This window comes from Myodes glareolus, chromosome 12 (assembly GCF_982192425.1).
Source record: "Myodes glareolus chromosome 12, mMyoGla1.1, whole genome shotgun sequence".
Taxonomy (NCBI): Eukaryota; Metazoa; Chordata; class Mammalia; order Rodentia; family Cricetidae; genus Myodes; species Myodes glareolus.
In genome coordinates this window covers 919,978-937,933 of record NC_142037.1, presented here as the reverse complement: position 1 = coordinate 937,933, position 17,956 = coordinate 919,978, and positions in this window count along the sequence as shown.

The following is a 17,956-nucleotide window of genomic DNA, read 5'->3' as shown; positions in this document are numbered from 1 at the left end:
AGAAGCAGTCTGTTCTAACACATCAATTCGCTGTGCGAAGTGAATGGAGTGTTGCTTCACTTTCTAAATGCTCTCCTTTCAGAGAAAATCACTTTCCTTTGAAAGTGCCTGAAGCTACTTACAAGCATTCAACAGAAATTCACATGCATTTCACTGAAAGAGAAGCAGTCTGTTCCAACACTTCAATTCACTGTGCGAAGTGAATGGAGTGTTGCTTCACTTTCTAAATGCTCTCCTTTTAGAGAAAATCACTCTCTTTTGAAACTGCCTTAAGCTACTTACAAGCATTCACAAGAAACTCACATCTGTTTCTCTGAAAGAGAAGCAGTCTGTTCCAACACTTCAATTCACTGTGCGAAGTGAATGGAGTGTTGCTTCACTTTCTAAATGCTGTCCTTTCAGAGAAAATCACTTTCCTTTGAAAGTGCCTTAAGCTACTTACAAGCATTTAACAGAAATTCACATGCGTTTCTCTGAAAAAGAAGCAGTCTGTTCCAACACTTCAATTCACTGTGCGAAGTGAATGGAGTGTTGCTTCACTTTCTAAATGCTGTCCTTTCAGAGAAAATCAGTTTCCTTTGAAAGTGCCTTAAGCTACTTACAAGCATTCAACAGAAATTCACATGCGTTTCTCTGAAAGAGAAGCAGTCTGTTCCAACACTTCAATTCACTGTGCAAAATGAATGGAGTGTTGTTTCACTTTCTAAATGATGTCCTTTCAGAGAAAATCACTTTCCTTTGAAAGTGCCTTAAGCTACTTACAAGCATTCACAAGAAACTCACAAGCATTTTTCTGAAAGAGAAGCAGTCTGTTCCAACACTTCAATTCACAGTGCGAAGTGAATGGAGTGTTGCTTCACTTTCTAAATGCTGTCCTTTCAGAGAAAATCACTTTCCTTTGAAAGTGCCTTACTACTTAAAAGCATTCACAAAAAACTCATATCTGATTCTCTGAAAGAGAAGTAGTCTGTTCCAACACTTCAATTCACTGTGCGTTGTGAATGGAGTGTTGCTTTACGTTCTAAATGCTGTCCTTTCAGAGAAAATCACTTTCCTTTGAAAGTGCCTTAAGCTACTCATAAGCATTCAACAGAAATACACATGCGTTTCTCTGAAAGAGAAGCAGTCTGTTCCAACACTTCAATTCACAGTGCGAAGTGAATGGACTGTTGCTTCACTTTGTAAATGCTGTCCTTTCAGAGAAAATCACTTTCCTTTGAAAGTGCCTTAAGCTACTTACAAGCATTCAACAGAAATTGACATGCCTTTCACTGAAAGAGAAGCAGTGTGTTCCAACTCTTCAATTCACTGGGCGAAGTGAATGGAGTGTTACTTCGCTTTCTAAATGCTGTCCTTTCAGAGAAAATCACTTTCCTTTGAAAGTGCCTTAAGCTACTTACAAGCATTCACAAAAAACTCATATCTGTTTCTCTGAAGGAGAAGTAGTCTGTTCCAACACTTCAATTCACTGTGCGTTGTGAATGGAGTGTTGCTTCACTTTCTAAATGCTGTCCTTTCAGAGAAAATCACTTTCCTTTGAAAGTGCCTTAAGCTACTCATAAGCATTCAACAGAAATACACATGCGTTTCTCTGAAAGAGAAGCAGTCTGTTCCAACACTTCAATTCACAGTGCGAAGTGAATGGACTGTTGCTTCACTTTGTAAATGCTGTCCTTTCAGAGAAAATCACTTTCCTTTGAAAGTGCCTTAAGCTACTTACAAGCATTCAACAGAAATTCACATGCATTTCACTGAGAGAAGCAGTCTGTTCCAACACTTCAATTCACAGTGCGAAGTGAATGGAGTGTTGCTTCACTTTCTAAATGCTGTCCTTTCAGAGAAAATCACTTTCCTTTGAAAGTGCCTTAAGCTACTTACAAGCATTCAACAGAAATTCACATGCATTTCACTGAAAGAGAAGCAGTCTGTTCCAACACTTCAATTCACTGTGCAAAGTGAATGGAGTGTTGCTTCACTTTCTAAATGCTGTCCTTTCAGAGAAAATCACTTTCCTTTGAAAGTGCTTTAAGCTACTTACAAGCATTCACAAAAACTCATATCTGTTTCTCTGAAAGAGAAGTAGTCTGTTCCAACACTTCAATTCACTCTGCATTGTGAATGGAGTGTTGCTTCACTTTCTAAATGCTGTCCTTTCAGAGAAAATCACTTTCCTTTGAAAGTGCCTTAAGCTACTCATAAGCATTCAACAGAAATACACATGCGTTTCTCTGAAAGAGAAGCAGTCTGTTCCAACACTTCAATTCACAGTGCGAAGTGAATGGACTGTTACTTCACTTTGTAAATGCTGTCCTTTCAGAGAAAATCACTTTCCTTTGAAAGTGCCTTAAGCTACTTACAAGCATTTAACAGAAATTCACATGCGTTTCACTGAAAGAGAAGCAGTCTGTTCCAACACTTCAATTCACTGTGCGAAGTGAATGGAGTGTTGCTTCACTTTCTAAATGCTGTCCTTTCAGAGAAAATTACTTTCCTTTGAAAGTGCCTTAAGCTACTTACAAGCATTCAACAGAAATTCACATGCATTTCACTGAAAGAGAAGCAGTCTGTTCCAACACTTCAATTCATTGTGCGAAGTGAATGGAGTGTTTCTTCACTTTGTAAATGCTGTCCTTTCAGAGAAAATCACTTTCCTTTGAAAGTGCCTTAAGCTACTTACAAGCATTCAACAGAAATTCACATGCATTTCACTGAAAGAGAAGCACTCTGTTCCAACACTTCAATTCACTGTGCGAAGTGAATGGAGTGTTGCTTCACCTTCTAAATGCTGTCCTTTCAGAGAAAATCACTTTCCTTTGAAAGTGCCTTAAGGTACTTACAAGCATTCACAAAAAACTCATATCTGTTTCTCTGAAAGAGAAGTAGTCTGTTCCTACACTTCAATTCACAGTGCGAAGTGAATGGACTGTTGCTTCACTTTGAAATGCTGTCCTTTCAGAGAAAATCACTTTCCTTTGAAAGTGCCTTAAGCTACTTACAAGCATTCAACAGAAATTCACATGCGTTTCACTGAAAGAGAAGCAGTCTGTTCCAACACTTCAATTCACTGTGCGAAGTGAATGGAGTGTTGCTTCACTTTGTAAATGCTGTCCTTTCAGAGAAAATCACTTTCCTTTGAAAGTGCCTTAAGCTACTTACAAGCATTCACAAGAAACTCATATCTGTTTCTCTGAAAGAGAAGTAGTCTGTTCCAACACTTCAATTCACTGTGCCTTGTGAATGGAGTGTTGCTTCACTTTCTAAATGCTGTCCTTTCAGAGAAAATCACTTTCCTTTGAAAGTGCCTTAAGCTATTAATAAGCATTGAACAGAAATACACATGCGTTTCTCTAAAAGAGAAGCAGTCTGTTCCAACACTTCAATTCACTGTCCGAAGTGAATGGACTGTTGCTTCACTTTGTAAATGCTGTCCTTTCAGAGAAAATCACTTTCCTTTGAAAGTGCCTTAAGCTACTTACAAGCATTCAACAGAAATTCATATGCGTTTCACTGAAAGAGAAGCAGTCTGTTCCAACACTTCAATTCACTGTGCGAAGTGAATGGAGTGTTGCTTCACTTTCTAAATGCTGTCCTTTCAGAGAAAATCACTTTCCTTTGAAAGTGCCTTAAGCTACTTACAAGCATTCAACAGAAATTCACATGCGTTTCACTGAAAGAGAAGCAGTCTGTTCCAACACTTCATTTCACTGTGCGAAGTGAATGGAGTGTTGCTTCACTTTCTAAATGCTGACCTTTCAGAGAAAATCACTTTCCTTTGAAAGTGCCTTAAGCTACTTACAAGCATTCAACAGAAATTCACATGCATTTCACTGAAAGAGAAGCAGTCTGTTCCAACACTTCAATTCACTGTGCGAAGTGAATGGAGTATTGCTTCACTTTCTAAATGCTGTCCTTTCAGAGACAATCAGTTTCCTTTGAAAGTGCCTTAAGCTACTTACAAGCATTCAACAGAAATTCACATGCGTTTCTCTGAAAGAGAAGCAGTCTGTTCCAACACTTCAATTCACTATGTGAAGTGAATGGAGTGTTGCTTCACTTTCTAAATGCTGTCCTTTCAGAGAAAATCAGTTTCCTTTGAAAGTGCCTTAAGCTATTTACAAGCATTCAACAGAAATTCACATGCGTGTCTCTGAAAGAGAAGCAGTCTGTTCCAACACTTCAATTCACTATGTGAAGTTAATGGAGTGTTGCTTCACTTTCTAAATGCTCTCCTTTCAGAGAAAATCACTTTCCTTTGAAAGTGCCTTAAGCTACTTACAAGCATTCACAGGAATATCAAATGTGGTTCTATAAAAGAGAAGCTGTCTGTTCCAACACTTGAATTCACATTGCGTTGTGAATGGAGTGTTGCTTCACTTTCTAAATGCTGTCCTTTCAGAGAAAATCACTTTCGTTTGAAAGTGCCTTAAGCTACTTACAAGCTTTCAACAGAAATTCACACGCGTTTCTCTGAAAAAGAAGCAGTCTGTTCCAACACTTCAATTCACTGTGCAAAATGAATGAGTGTTGTTTCACTTTCTAAATGATATCCTTTCAGAGAAAATCACTTTCCTTTGAAAGTGCCTTAAGCTACTTACAAGCCTTCACAAGAAACTCACATGCATTTTTCTGAAAGAGAAGCAGTCTGTTCCAACACTTCAATTCACAGTGCGAAGTGAATGGAGTGTTGCTTCACTTTCTAAATGCTGTCTTTTCTGAGAAAATCACTTTCCTTTGAAAGTGCCTTAAGCTACTTACAAGCATTCACAAAAAACTCATATCTGTTTCTCTGAAAGAGTTGTAGTCTGTTCCAACACTTCAATTCACTGTGCGTTGTGAATGGAGTGTTGCTTTACCTTCTAAATGCTGTCCTTTCAGAGAAAATCACTTTCCTTTGAAAGTGCCTTAAGCTACTCATAAGCATTCAACAGAAATACACATGCGTTTCTCTGAAAGTGAAGCAGTCTGTTCCAACACTTCAATTCACAGTACGAAGTGAATGGTCTCTTGCTTCACTTTGTAAATGCTGTCCTTTCAGAGAAAATCACTTTCCTTTGAAAGTGCCTTAAGCTACTTACAAGCATTCAACAGAAATTCACATGCATTTCACTGAAAGAGAAGCAGTCTGTTCCAACACTTCAATTCACTGTGTGAAGTGAATGGAGTGTTGCTTCACTTTCTAAATGCTCTCCTTTTAGAGAAAATCACTCTCTTTTGAAACTACCTTAAGCTACTTACAAGCATTCTCAAGAAACTCACATCTGTTTCTCTGAAAGAGAAGCAGTCTGTTCCAACACTTCAATTCACTGTGCGAAGTGAATGGAGTGTTGCTTCACTTTCTAAATGCTGTCCTTTCAGAGAAAATCACTTTCCTTTGAAAGTGCCTTAAGCTACTTACAAACATTTAACAGAAATTCACATGCGTTTCTCTGAAAAAGAAGCAGTCTGTTCCAACACTTCAATTCACTGTGAGAAGTGAATGGAGTGTTGCTTCACTTTCTAAATGCTGTCCTTTCAGAGAAAATCAGTTTCCTTTGAAAGTGCCTTTAGCCACTTACAAGCATTCAACAGAAATTCACATGCGTTTCTCTAAAAGAGAAGCAGTCTGTTCCAACACTTCAATTCACTATGTGAAGTGAATGGAGTGTTGCTTCACTTTCTAAATGCTGTCCTTTCAGAGAAAATCACTTTCCTTTGAAAGTGCCTTAAGCTACTTACAAGCATTCAACAGAAATTCACATGCGTTTCACTGAAAGTGAAGCAGTCTGTTCCAACACTTCAATTCACTGTGCGAAGTGAATGGAGTGTTGCTTCACTTTCTAAATGCTGTCCTTTCAGAGAAAATCAGTTTCCTTTGAAAGTGCCTTAAGCTACTTACAAGCATTCAACAGAAATTCACATGCGTTTCACTGAGAGAAGCAGTCTGTTCCAACACTTCAATTCACTGTGCGAAGTGAATGGAGTGTTGCTTCACTTTCTAAATGCTGTCCATTCAGAGAAAATCACTTTCCTTTGAAAGTGCCTTAAGCTACTTACAAGCATTCAACAGAAATTCACATGCATTTCACTGAAAGAGAAGCAGTCTGTTCCAAAAATTCAATTCACTGTCCGAAGTGAATGGAGTGTTGCTTCACTTTCTAAATGCTGTCCTTTCAGAGAAAATCACTTTCCTCTGAAAGTGCCTTAAGCTTCTTACAAGCTTTCACAGGAATATCAAATGTGGTTCTATAAAAGAGAAGTTGTCTGTTCCAACACTTGAATTCACATTGCGTTGTGAATGGAGTGTTGCTTCACTTTCTAAATGCTGTCCTTGCAGAGAAAATCACTTTCCTTTGAAAGTGCCTTAAGCTACTTACAAGCATTCAACAGAAATTCACATGCATTTCACTGAAAGAGAAGCAGTCTGTTCCAACACTTCAATTCACTGTGCGAAGTGAAAGGAGTGTTGCTTCACTTTCTAAATGCTGTCCTTTCAGAGAAAATCACTTTCCTTTGAAAGTGCCTTAAGCTACTTACAAGCATTCAACAGAAATTCACATGCATTTCACTGAAAGAGGAGCAGTCTGTTCCAACACTTCAATTCACTGTGCGAAGTGAATGGAGTGTTGCTTCACTTTCTAAATGCTCTCCTTTTAGAGAAAATCACTCTCTTTTGAAACTGCCTTAAGCTACTTCCAAGCATTCACAAGAAACTCACATCTGTTTCTCTGAAAGAGAAGCAGTCTGTTCCAACACTTCAATTCACTGTGCGAAGTGAATGGAGTGTTGCTTCACTTTCTAAATGCTGTCCTTTCAGAGAAAATCACTTTCCTTTGAAAGTGCCTTAAGCTATTAATAAGCATTGAACAGAAATACACATGCGTTTCTCTAAAAGAGAAGCAGTCTGTTCCAACACTTCAATTCACTGTGCGAAGTGAATGGACTGTTGCTTCACTTTGTAAATGCTGTCCTTTCAGAGAAAATCACTTTCCTTTGAAAGTGCCTTAAGCTACTTACAAGCATTCAACAGAAATTCATATGCGTTTCACTGAAAGAGAAGCAGTCTGTTCCAACACTTCAATTCACTGTGCGAAGTGAATGGAGTGTTGCTTCACTTTCTAAATGCTGTCCTTTCAGAGAAAATCACTTTCCTTTGAAAGTGCCTTAAGCTACTTACAAGCATTCAACAGAAATTCACATGCGTTTCACTGAAAGAGAAGCAGTCTGTTCCAACACTTCATTTCACTGTGCGAAGTGAATGGAGTGTTGCTTCACTTTCTAAATGCTGACCTTTCAGAGAAAATCACTTTCCTTTGAAAGTGCCTTAAGCTACTTACAAGCATTCAACAGAAATTCACATGCATTTCACTGAAAGAGAAGCAGTCTGTTCCAACACTTCAATTCACTGTGCGAAGTGAATGGAGTATTGCTTCACTTTCTAAATGCTGTCCTTTCAGAGACAATCAGTTTCCTTTGAAAGTGCCTTAAGCTACTTACAAGCATTCAACAGAAATTCACATGCGTTTCTCTGAAAGAGAAGCAGTCTGTTCCAACACTTCAATTCACTATGTGAAGTGAATGGAGTGTTGCTTCACTTTCTAAATGCTGTCCTTTCAGAGAAAATCAGTTTCCTTTGAAAGTGCCTTAAGCTATTTACAAGCATTCAACAGAAATTCACATGCGTGTCTCTGAAAGAGAAGCAGTCTGTTCCAACACTTCAATTCACTATGTGAAGTTAATGGAGTGTTGCTTCACTTTCTAAATGCTCTCCTTTCAGAGAAAATCACTTTCCTTTGAAAGTGCCTTAAGCTACTTACAAGCATTCACAGGAATATCAAATGTGGTTCTATAAAAGAGAAGCTGTCTGTTCCAACACTTGAATTCACATTGCGTTGTGAATGGAGTGTTGCTTCACTTTCTAAATGCTGTCCTTTCAGAGAAAATCACTTTCGTTTGAAAGTGCCTTAAGCTACTTACAAGCTTTCAACAGAAATTCACACGCGTTTCTCTGAAAAAGAAGCAGTCTGTTCCAACACTTCAATTCACTGTGCAAAATGAATGAGTGTTGTTTCACTTTCTAAATGATATCCTTTCAGAGAAAATCACTTTCCTTTGAAAGTGCCTTAAGCTACTTACAAGCCTTCACAAAAAACTCATATCTGTTTCTCTGAAAGAGTTGTAGTCTGTTCCAACACTTCAATTCACTGTGCGTTGTGAATGGAGTGTTGCTTTACCTTCTAAATGCTGTCCTTTCAGAGAAAATCACTTTCCTTTGAAAGTGCCTTAAGCTACTCATAAGCATTCAACAGAAATACACATGCGTTTCTCTGAAAGTGAAGCAGTCTGTTCCAACACTTCAATTCACAGTACGAAGTGAATGGTCTCTTGCTTCACTTTGTAAATGCTGTCCTTTCAGAGAAAATCACTTTCCTTTGAAAGTGCCTTAAGCTACTTACAAGCATTCAACAGAAATTCACATGCATTTCACTGAAAGAGAAGCAGTCTGTTCCAACACTTCAATTCACTGTGTGAAGTGAATGGAGTGTTGCTTCACTTTCTAAATGCTCTCCTTTTAGAGAAAATCACTCTCTTTTGAAACTACCTTAAGCTACTTACAAGCATTCTCAAGAAACTCACATCTGTTTCTCTGAAAGAGAAGCAGTCTGTTCCAACACTTCAATTCACTGTGCGAAGTGAATGGAGTGTTGCTTCACTTTCTAAATGCTGTCCTTTCAGAGAAAATCACTTTCCTTTGAAAGTGCCTTAAGCTACTTACAAACATTTAACAGAAATTCACATGCGTTTCTCTGAAAAAGAAGCAGTCTGTTCCAACACTTCAATTCACTGTGAGAAGTGAATGGAGTGTTGCTTCACTTTCTAAATGCTGTCCTTTCAGAGAAAATCAGTTTCCTTTGAAAGTGCCTTTAGCCACTTACAAGCATTCAACAGAAATTCACATGCGTTTCTCTAAAAGAGAAGCAGTCTGTTCCAACACTTCAATTCACTATGTGAAGTGAATGGAGTGTTGCTTCACTTTCTAAATGCTGTCCTTTCAGAGAAAATCACTTTCCTTTGAAAGTGCCTTAAGCTACTTACAAGCATTCAACAGAAATTCACATGCGTTTCACTGAAAGTGAAGCAGTCTGTTCCAACACTTCAATTCACTGTGCGAAGTGAATGGAGTGTTGCTTCACTTTCTAAATGCTGTCCTTTCAGAGAAAATCAGTTTCCTTTGAAAGTGCCTTAAGCTACTTACAAGCATTCAACAGAAATTCACATGCGTTTCACTGAGAGAAGCAGTCTGTTCCAACACTTCAATTCACTGTGCGAAGTGAATGGAGTGTTGCTTCACTTTCTAAATGCTGTCCATTCAGAGAAAATCACTTTCCTTTGAAAGTGCCTTAAGCTACTTACAAGCATTCAACAGAAATTCACATGCATTTCACTGAAAGAGAAGCAGTCTGTTCCAAAAATTCAATTCACTGTCCGAAGTGAATGGAGTGTTGCTTCACTTTCTAAATGCTGTCCTTTCAGAGAAAATCACTTTCCTCTGAAAGTGCCTTAAGCTTCTTACAAGCTTTCACAGGAATATCAAATGTGGTTCTATAAAAGAGAAGTTGTCTGTTCCAACACTTGAATTCACATTGCGTTGTGAATGGAGTGTTGCTTCACTTTCTAAATGCTGTCCTTGCAGAGAAAATCACTTTCCTTTGAAAGTGCCTTAAGCTACTTACAAGCATTCAACAGAAATTCACATGCATTTCACTGAAAGAGAAGCAGTCTGTTCCAACACTTCAATTCACTGTGCGAAGTGAAAGGAGTGTTGCTTCACTTTCTAAATGCTGTCCTTTCAGAGAAAATCACTTTCCTTTGAAAGTGCCTTAAGCTACTTACAAGCATTCAACAGAAATTCACATGCATTTCACTGAAAGAGGAGCAGTCTGTTCCAACACTTCAATTCACTGTGCGAAGTGAATGGAGTGTTGCTTCACTTTCTAAATGCTCTCCTTTTAGAGAAAATCACTCTCTTTTGAAACTGCCTTAAGCTACTTCCAAGCATTCACAAGAAACTCACATCTGTTTCTCTGAAAGAGAAGCAGTCTGTTCCAACACTTCAATTCACTGTGCGAAGTGAATGGAGTGTTGCTTCACTTTCTAAATGCTGTCCTTTCAGAGAAAATCACTTTCCTTTGAAAGTGCCTTAAGCTACTCATAAGCATTCAACAGAAATACACATGCGTTTCTCTGAAAGAGAAGCAGTCTGTTCCAACAATTCAATTCACAGTGCGAAGTGAATGGACTGTTGCTTCACTTTGTAAATGCTGTCCTTTCAGAGAAAATCACTTTCCTTTGAAAGTGCCTTAAGCTACTTACAAGCATTCAACAGAAATTCACATGCGTTTCACTGAAAGAGAAGCAGTCTGTTCCAACACTTCAATTCACTGTGCGAAGTGAATGGAGTGTTGCTTCACTTTCTAAATGCTGTCCTTTCAGAGAAAATCACTTTCCTTTGAAAGTACCTTAAGCTACTTACAAGCATTCAACAGAAATTCACATGCGTTTCACTGAAAGAGAAGCAGTCTGTTCCAACACTTCAATTCACTGTGCGAAATGAATGGACTGTTGTTTCACTTTCTAAATGATGTCCTTTCAGAGAAAATCACTTTCCTTTGAAAGTGCCTTAAGCTACTTACAAGCATTCACAAGAAACTCACATGCATTTTTCTGAAAGAGAAGCAGTTTGTTCCAACACTTCAATTCACTGTGCGAAGTGAATGGAGTGTTGCTTCACTTTCTATATGCTCTCCTGTTAGAGAAAATCACTCTCTTTTGAAACTGCCTTAAGCTACTTACAAGCATTCACAAGAAACTCACATCTTTTTCTCTGAAAGAGAAGCAGTCGGTTCCAACACTTCAATTCACTGTGCGAAGTGAATAGAGTGTTGCTTCACTTTCTACATGCTCTCCTTTTAGAGAAAATCACTCTTTTTTGAAACTGCCTTAAGCAACTTACAAGCATTCACAAGAAACTCACATCTGTTTCTCTGAAAGAGATGCAGTCTGTTCCAACACTTCAATTCACTGTGCGAAGTGAATGGAGTGTTGCTTCACTTTCTAAATGCTGTCCTTTCAGAGAAAATCACTTTCCTTTGAAAGTGCCTTAAGCTACTTACAAGCATTCAACAGAAATTCATATGCGTTTCACTGAAAGAGAAGCAGTCTGTTCCAACACTTCAATTCACTGTGCGAAGTGAATGGAGTGTTGCTTCACTTTCTAAATGCTGTCCTTTCAGAGAAAATCACTTTCCTTTGAAAGTGCCTCAAGCTACTTACAAGCATTCAACAGAAATTCACATGCATTTCAATGAAAGAGAAGCAGTCTGTTCTAACACATCAATTCACTGTGCGAAGTGAATGGAGTGTTGCTTCACTTTCTAAATGCTGTCCTTTCAGAGAAAATCACTTTCCTTTGAAAGTGCCTTAAGCTACTTACAAGCATTCAACAGAAATTCACATGCATTTCACTGAAAGAGAAGCAGTCTGTTCCAACACTTCAATTCACTGTGCAAAGTGAATGGAGTGTTGCTTCACTTTCTAAATGCTGTCCTTTCAGAGAAAATCACTTTCCTTTGAAAGTGCCTTAAGCTACTTACAAGCATTCACAGGAATATCAAATGTGGTTCTATAAAAGAGAAGCTGTCTGTTCTAACACTTGAATTCACTGTGCGTTGTGAAGGGAGTGTTGCTTCACTTTCTAAATGCCGTCCTTTCAGAGAAAATCACTTTCCTTTGAAAGTGCCTTAAGCTACTTACAAGCATTCAACATAAATTCACATGCGTTTCTCTGAAAAAGAAGCAGTCTGTTCCAACACTTCAATTCACTGTGCGAAATGAATGGAGTGTTGTTTCACTTTCTAAATGATGTCCTTTCAGAGAAAATCGCTTTCCTTTGAAAGTGCCTTAAGCTACTTACAAGCATTCACAAGAAACTCACATGTATTTTTCTGAAAGAGAAGCAGTCTGTTCCAACACTTCAATTCACAGTGCGACGTGAATGGAGTGTTGCTTCACTTTCTAAATGCTGTCCTTTCAGAGAAAATCACTTTCCTTTGAAAGTTCCTTAAGCTACTTACAAGCATTCACAAAAAACTCATCTCTGTTTCTCTGAAAGAGAAGTAGTCTGTTCCAACACTTCAATTCACTGTGCATTGTGAATGGAGTGTTGCTTCACATTCTAAATGCTGTCCTTTCAGAGAAAATCACTTTCCTTTGAAAGTGCCTTAAGCTACTTACAAGCATTCAACAGAAATTCACATGCGTTTCACTGAAAGAGAAGCAGTCTGTTCCAACACTTCAATTCACTGTGCAAAGTGAATGGAGTGTTGCTTCACTTTCTAAATGCTGTCCTTGCAGAGAAAATCACTTTCCTTTGAAAGTGCCTTAAGCTACTTACAAGCATTTAAAAGAAATTCACATGCATTTCACTGAAAGAGAAGCAGTCTGTTCCAACACTTCAATTCACTGTGCGAAGTGAAAGGAGTGTTGCTTCACTTTCCAAATGCTGTCCTTTCAGAGAAAATCACTTTCCTTTGAAAGCGCCTTAAGCTATTTACAAGCATTCAACAGAAATTCACATGCATTTCACTGAAAGAGGAGCAGTCTGTTCCAACACTTCAATTCACTGTGCGAAGTGAATGGAGTGTTGCTTCACTTTCTAAATGCTCTCCTTTTAGAGAAAATCACTCTCTTTTGAAACTGCCTTAAGCTACTTCCAAGCATTCACAAGAAACTCACATCTGTTTCTCTGAAAGAGAAGCAGTCTGTACCAACACTTCAATTCACTGTGCGAAGTGAATGGAGTGTTGCTTCACTTTCTAAATGCTGTCCTTTCAGAGAAAATCACTTTCCTTCGAAAGTGCCTTAAGCTACTTACAAGCATTCAACAGAAATTCACATGCGTTTCACTGAAAGAGAAGCAGTCTGTTCCAACACTTCAATTCACTGTGCGAAGTGAATGGACTGTTGCTTCACTCTGTAAATGCTGTCCTTTCAGAGAAAATCACTTTCCTTTGAAAGTGCCTTAAGCTACTTACAAGCATTCTACAGAAATTCACATGCATTTCACTGAAAGAGAAGCAGTCTGTTCCAACACTTCAATTCACTGTGCGAAGTGAATGGAGTGTTGCTTCACTTTCTAAATGCTGTCCTTTCAGAGAAAATCATTTTCCCTTGAAAGTGCCTTAAGCTACTTTCAAGCATTCAACAGAAATTCACATGCGTTTCACTGAAAGAGAAGCAGTCTGTTCCAACACTTCAATTCACTGTGTGAAGTGAATGGAGTGTTGCTTCACTTTCTAAATGCTGTCCTTTCAGAGAAAATCACTTTCCTTCGAAAGTGCCTTAAGCTACTTACAAGCATTCAACAGAAATTCACATGCGTTTCACTGAAAGAGAAGCAGTCTGTTCCAACACTTCAATTCACTGTGCGAAGTGAATGGAGTGTTGCTTCACTTTCTAAATGCTGTCCTTTCAGAGAAAATCAGTTTCATTTGAAAGTGCCTTAAGCTACTTACAAGCATTCAACAGAAATTCACATGCGTTTCTCTGAAAGAGAAGCAGTCTGTTCCAACACTTCAATTCACTGTGCGAAATGAATGGACTGTTGTTTCACTTTCTAAATGATGTCCTTTCAGAGAAAATCACTTTCCTTTGAAAGTGCCTTAAGCTACTTACAAGCATTCACAAGAAACTCACATGCATTTTTCTGAAAGAGAAGCAGTTTGTTCCAACACTTCAATTCACTGTGCGAAGTGAATGGAGTGTTGCTTCACTTTCTATATGCTCTCCTGTTAGAGAAAATCACTCTCTTTTGAAACTGCCTTAAGCTACTTACAAGCATTCACAAGAAACTCACATCTTTTTCTCTGAAAGAGAAGCAGTCTGTTCCAACACTTCAAATCACTGTGCGAAGTGAATAGAGTGTTGCTTCACTTTCTAAATGCTGTCCTTTCAGAGAAAATCATTTTCCTTTGAAAGTGCCTTAAGCTACTTACAAGCATTCAACAGAAATTCACATGCGTTTCTCTGAAAGAGAAGCAGTCTGTTCCAACACTTCAATTCACTATGTGGAATGAATGGAGTGTTGCTTCACGTTCTAAATGATGTCCTTTCAGAGAAAATCACTTTCCTTTGAAAGTGCCTTAAGCTACTTTCAAGCATTAAACAGAAATTCACATGCATTTCACTGAAAGAGAAGCAGTCTGTTCCAACACTTCAATTCACAGTGCGAAGTGAATGGACTGTTGCTTCACTTTGTAAATGCTGTCCTTTCAGAGAAAATCACTTTCCTTTGAAAGTGCCTTAAGCTACTTACATGCATTCACAAGAAACTCACATGCGTTTCACTGAAAGAGAAGCAGTCTGTTCCAACACTTCAATTCACTGTGCGAAGTGAATGGAGTGTTGCTTCACTTTCTAAATGCTGTCCTTTCAGAGAAAATCACGTTCCTTTGAAAGTACCTTAAGCTACTTACAAGCATTCAACAGAAATTCACATGCGTTTCTCTGAAAGAGAAGCAGTCTGTTCCAACACTTCAATTCACTGTGCGAAATGAATGGACTGTTGTTTCACTTCCTAAATGATGTCCTTTCAGAGAAAATCACTTTCCTTTGAAAGTGCCTTAAGCTACTTACAAGCATTCACAAGAAACTCACATGCATTTTTCTGAAAGAGAAGCAGTTTGTTCCAACACTTCAATTCACTGTGCGACGTGAATGGAGTGTTGCTTCACTTTCTATATGCTCTCCTGTTAGAGAAAATCACTCTCCTTTGAAACTGCCTTAAGCTACTTACAAGCATTCACAAGAAACTCAAATCTTTTTCTCTGAAAGAGAAGCAGTCTGTTCCAACACTTCAATTCACTGTGCGAAGTGAATAGAGTGTTGCTTCACTTTCTAAATGCTCTCCTTTTAGAGAAAATCACTCTCTTTTGAAACTGCCTTAAGTTACTTACAAGCATTCACAAGAAACTCACATCTGTTTCTCTGAAAGAGATGCAGTCTGTTCCAACACTTCAATTCACTGTGCGAAGTGAATGGAGTGTTGCTTCACTTTCTAAATGCTGTCCTTTCAGAGAAAATCACTTTCCTTTGAAAGTGCCTTAAGCTACTTACAAGCATTCAACAGAAATTCATATGCGTTTCACTGAAAAGAAGCAGTCTGTTCCAACACTTCAATTTACTGTGCGAAGTGAATGGAGTGTTGCTTCACTTTCTAAATGCTGTCCTTTCAGAGAAAATCACTTTCCTTTGAAAGTGCCTCAAGCTACTTACAAGCATTCAACAGAAATTCACATGCATTTCAATGAAAGAGAAGCAGTCTGTTCTAACACATCAATTCACTGTGCGAAGTGAATGGAGTGTTGCATCACTTTGTAAATGCTGTCCTTTCAGAGAAAATCACTTTCCTTTGAAAGTGCCTTAAGCTACTTACAAGCATTCACAGGAATATTAAATGTGGTTCTATAAAAGAGAAGCTGTCTGTTCCAACACTTGAATTCACTGTGCGTTGTGAAGGGAGTGTTGCTTCACTTTCTAAATGCCGTCCTTTCAGAGAAAATCACTTTCCTTTGCAAGTGCCTTAAGTTACTTACAAGCATTCAACATAAATTTACATGTGTTTCTCTGAAAAAGAAGCAGTCTGTTCCAACACTTCAATTCACTGTGCGAAATGAATGGAGTGTTGTTTCACTTTCTAAATGATGTCCTTTCCGAGAAAATCGCTTTCCTTTAAAAGTGCCTTAAGCTACTTACAAGCATTCACAAGAAACTCGCATGTATTTTTCTGAAAGAGAAGCAGTCTGTTCCAACACTTCAATTCACAGTGCGAAGTGAATGGAGTGTTGCTTCACTTTCTAAATGCTGTCCTTTCAGAGAAAATCACTTTCCTTTGAAAGTTCCTTAAGCTACTTACAAGCATTCACAAAAAACTCATATCTGTTTCTCTGAAAGAGAAGTAGTCTGTTCCAACACTTCAATTCACTGTGCATTGTGAAAGGAGTGTTGCTTCACATTCTAAATGCTGTCCTTTCAGAGAAAATCACTTTCCCTTGAAAGTGCCTTAAGCTACTCATAAGCATTCAACAGAAATACACATGCGTTTCTCTGAAAGAGAAGCAGTCTGTTCCAACACTTCAATTCACAGTGCGAAGTGAATGGACTGTTGCTTCACTCTGTAAATGCTGTCCTTTCAGAGAAAATCACTTTCCTTTGAAAGTGCCTTAAGCTACTTACAAGCATTCTACAGAAATTCACATGCATTTCACTGAAAGAGAAGCAGTCTGTTCCAACACTTCAATTCACTGTGCGAAGTGAATGGAGTGTTGCTTCACTTTCTAAATGCTGTCCTTTCAGAGAAAATCACTTTCCTTTGAAAGTGCCTCAAGCTACTTACAAGCATTCAACAGAAATTCACATGCGTTTCTCTGAAAGAGAAGCAGTCTGTTCCAACACTTCCATTCACTATGTGGAATGAATGGAGTGTTGCTTCACGTTCTAAATGATGTCCTTTCAGAGAAAATCACTTTCCTTTGAAAGTGCCTCAAGCTACTTACAAGCATTCAACAGAAATACACATGCGTTTCTCTGAAAGAGAAGCAGTCTGTTCCAACACTTCAATTCACAGTGCGAAGTGAATGGAGTGTTGCTTCACTTTCTAAATGCTGTCCTTTCAGAGAAAATCACTTTCCTTTGAAAGTGCCTTAAGCTACTCATAAGCATTCAACAGAAATACACATGCGTTTCTCTGAAAGAGAAGCAGTCTGTTCCAACACTTCAATTCACAGTGCGAAGTGAATGGACTGTTGCTTCACTTTGTAAATGCTGTCCTTTCAGAGAAAATCACTTTCCTATGAAAGTGCCTTAAGCTACTTACAAGCATTCAACAGAAATTCACATGCGTTTCACTGAAAGAGAAGCAGTCTGTTCCAACACTTCAATTCACTGTGCGAAGTGAATGGAGTGTTGCTTCACTTTCTAAATGCTGTCCTTGCAGAGAAAATCACTTTCCTTTGAAAGTGCCTTAAGCTTCTTACAAGCATTCAACAGAAATTCACATGCATTTCACTGAAAGAGAAGCAGTCTGTTCCAACACTTCAATTCACTGTGCGAAGTGAAAGGAGTGTTGCTTCACTTTCTAAATGCTGTCCTTTCAGAGAAAATCACTTTCCTTTGAACGTGCCTTAAGATAATTACAAGCATTCAACAGAAATTCACATGCATTTCACTGAAAGAGGAGCAGTCTGTTCCAACACTTCAATTCACTGTGCGAAGTGAATGGAGTGTTGCTTCACTTTCTAAATGCTCTCCTTTTAGAGAAAATCACTCTCTTTTGAAACTGCCATAAGCTACTTCCAAGCATTCACAAGAAACTCACATCTGTTTCTCTGCAAGAGAAGCAGTCTGTTCCAACACTTCAATTCACTGTGCGAAGTGAATGTAGTGTTGCTTCACTTTCTAAATGCTGTCCTTTCAGAGAAAATCACTTCCCTTTGAAAGTGCCTTAAGCTACTCATAAGCATTCAACAGAAATACACATGCGTTTCTCTGAAAGAGAAGCAGTCTGTTCCAACATTTCAATTCACAGTGCGAAGTGAATGGACTGTTGCTTCACTTTGTAAATGCTGTCCTTTCAGATAAAATCACTTTCCTTTGAAAGTGCTTTAAGCTACTTACAAGCATTCAACAGAAATTCACATGCGTTTCACTGAAAGAGAAGCAGTCTGTTCCAACACTTCAATTCACTGTGCGAAGTGAATGGAGTGTTGCTTCACTTTCTAAATGCTGTCCTTTCAGAGAAAATCACTTTCCTTTGAACGTGCCTTAAGCTACTTACAAGCATTCAACAGAAATTCACATGCGTTTCTCTGAAAGAGAAGCAGTCTGTTCCAACACTTCAATTCACTGTGCGAAATGAATGGAC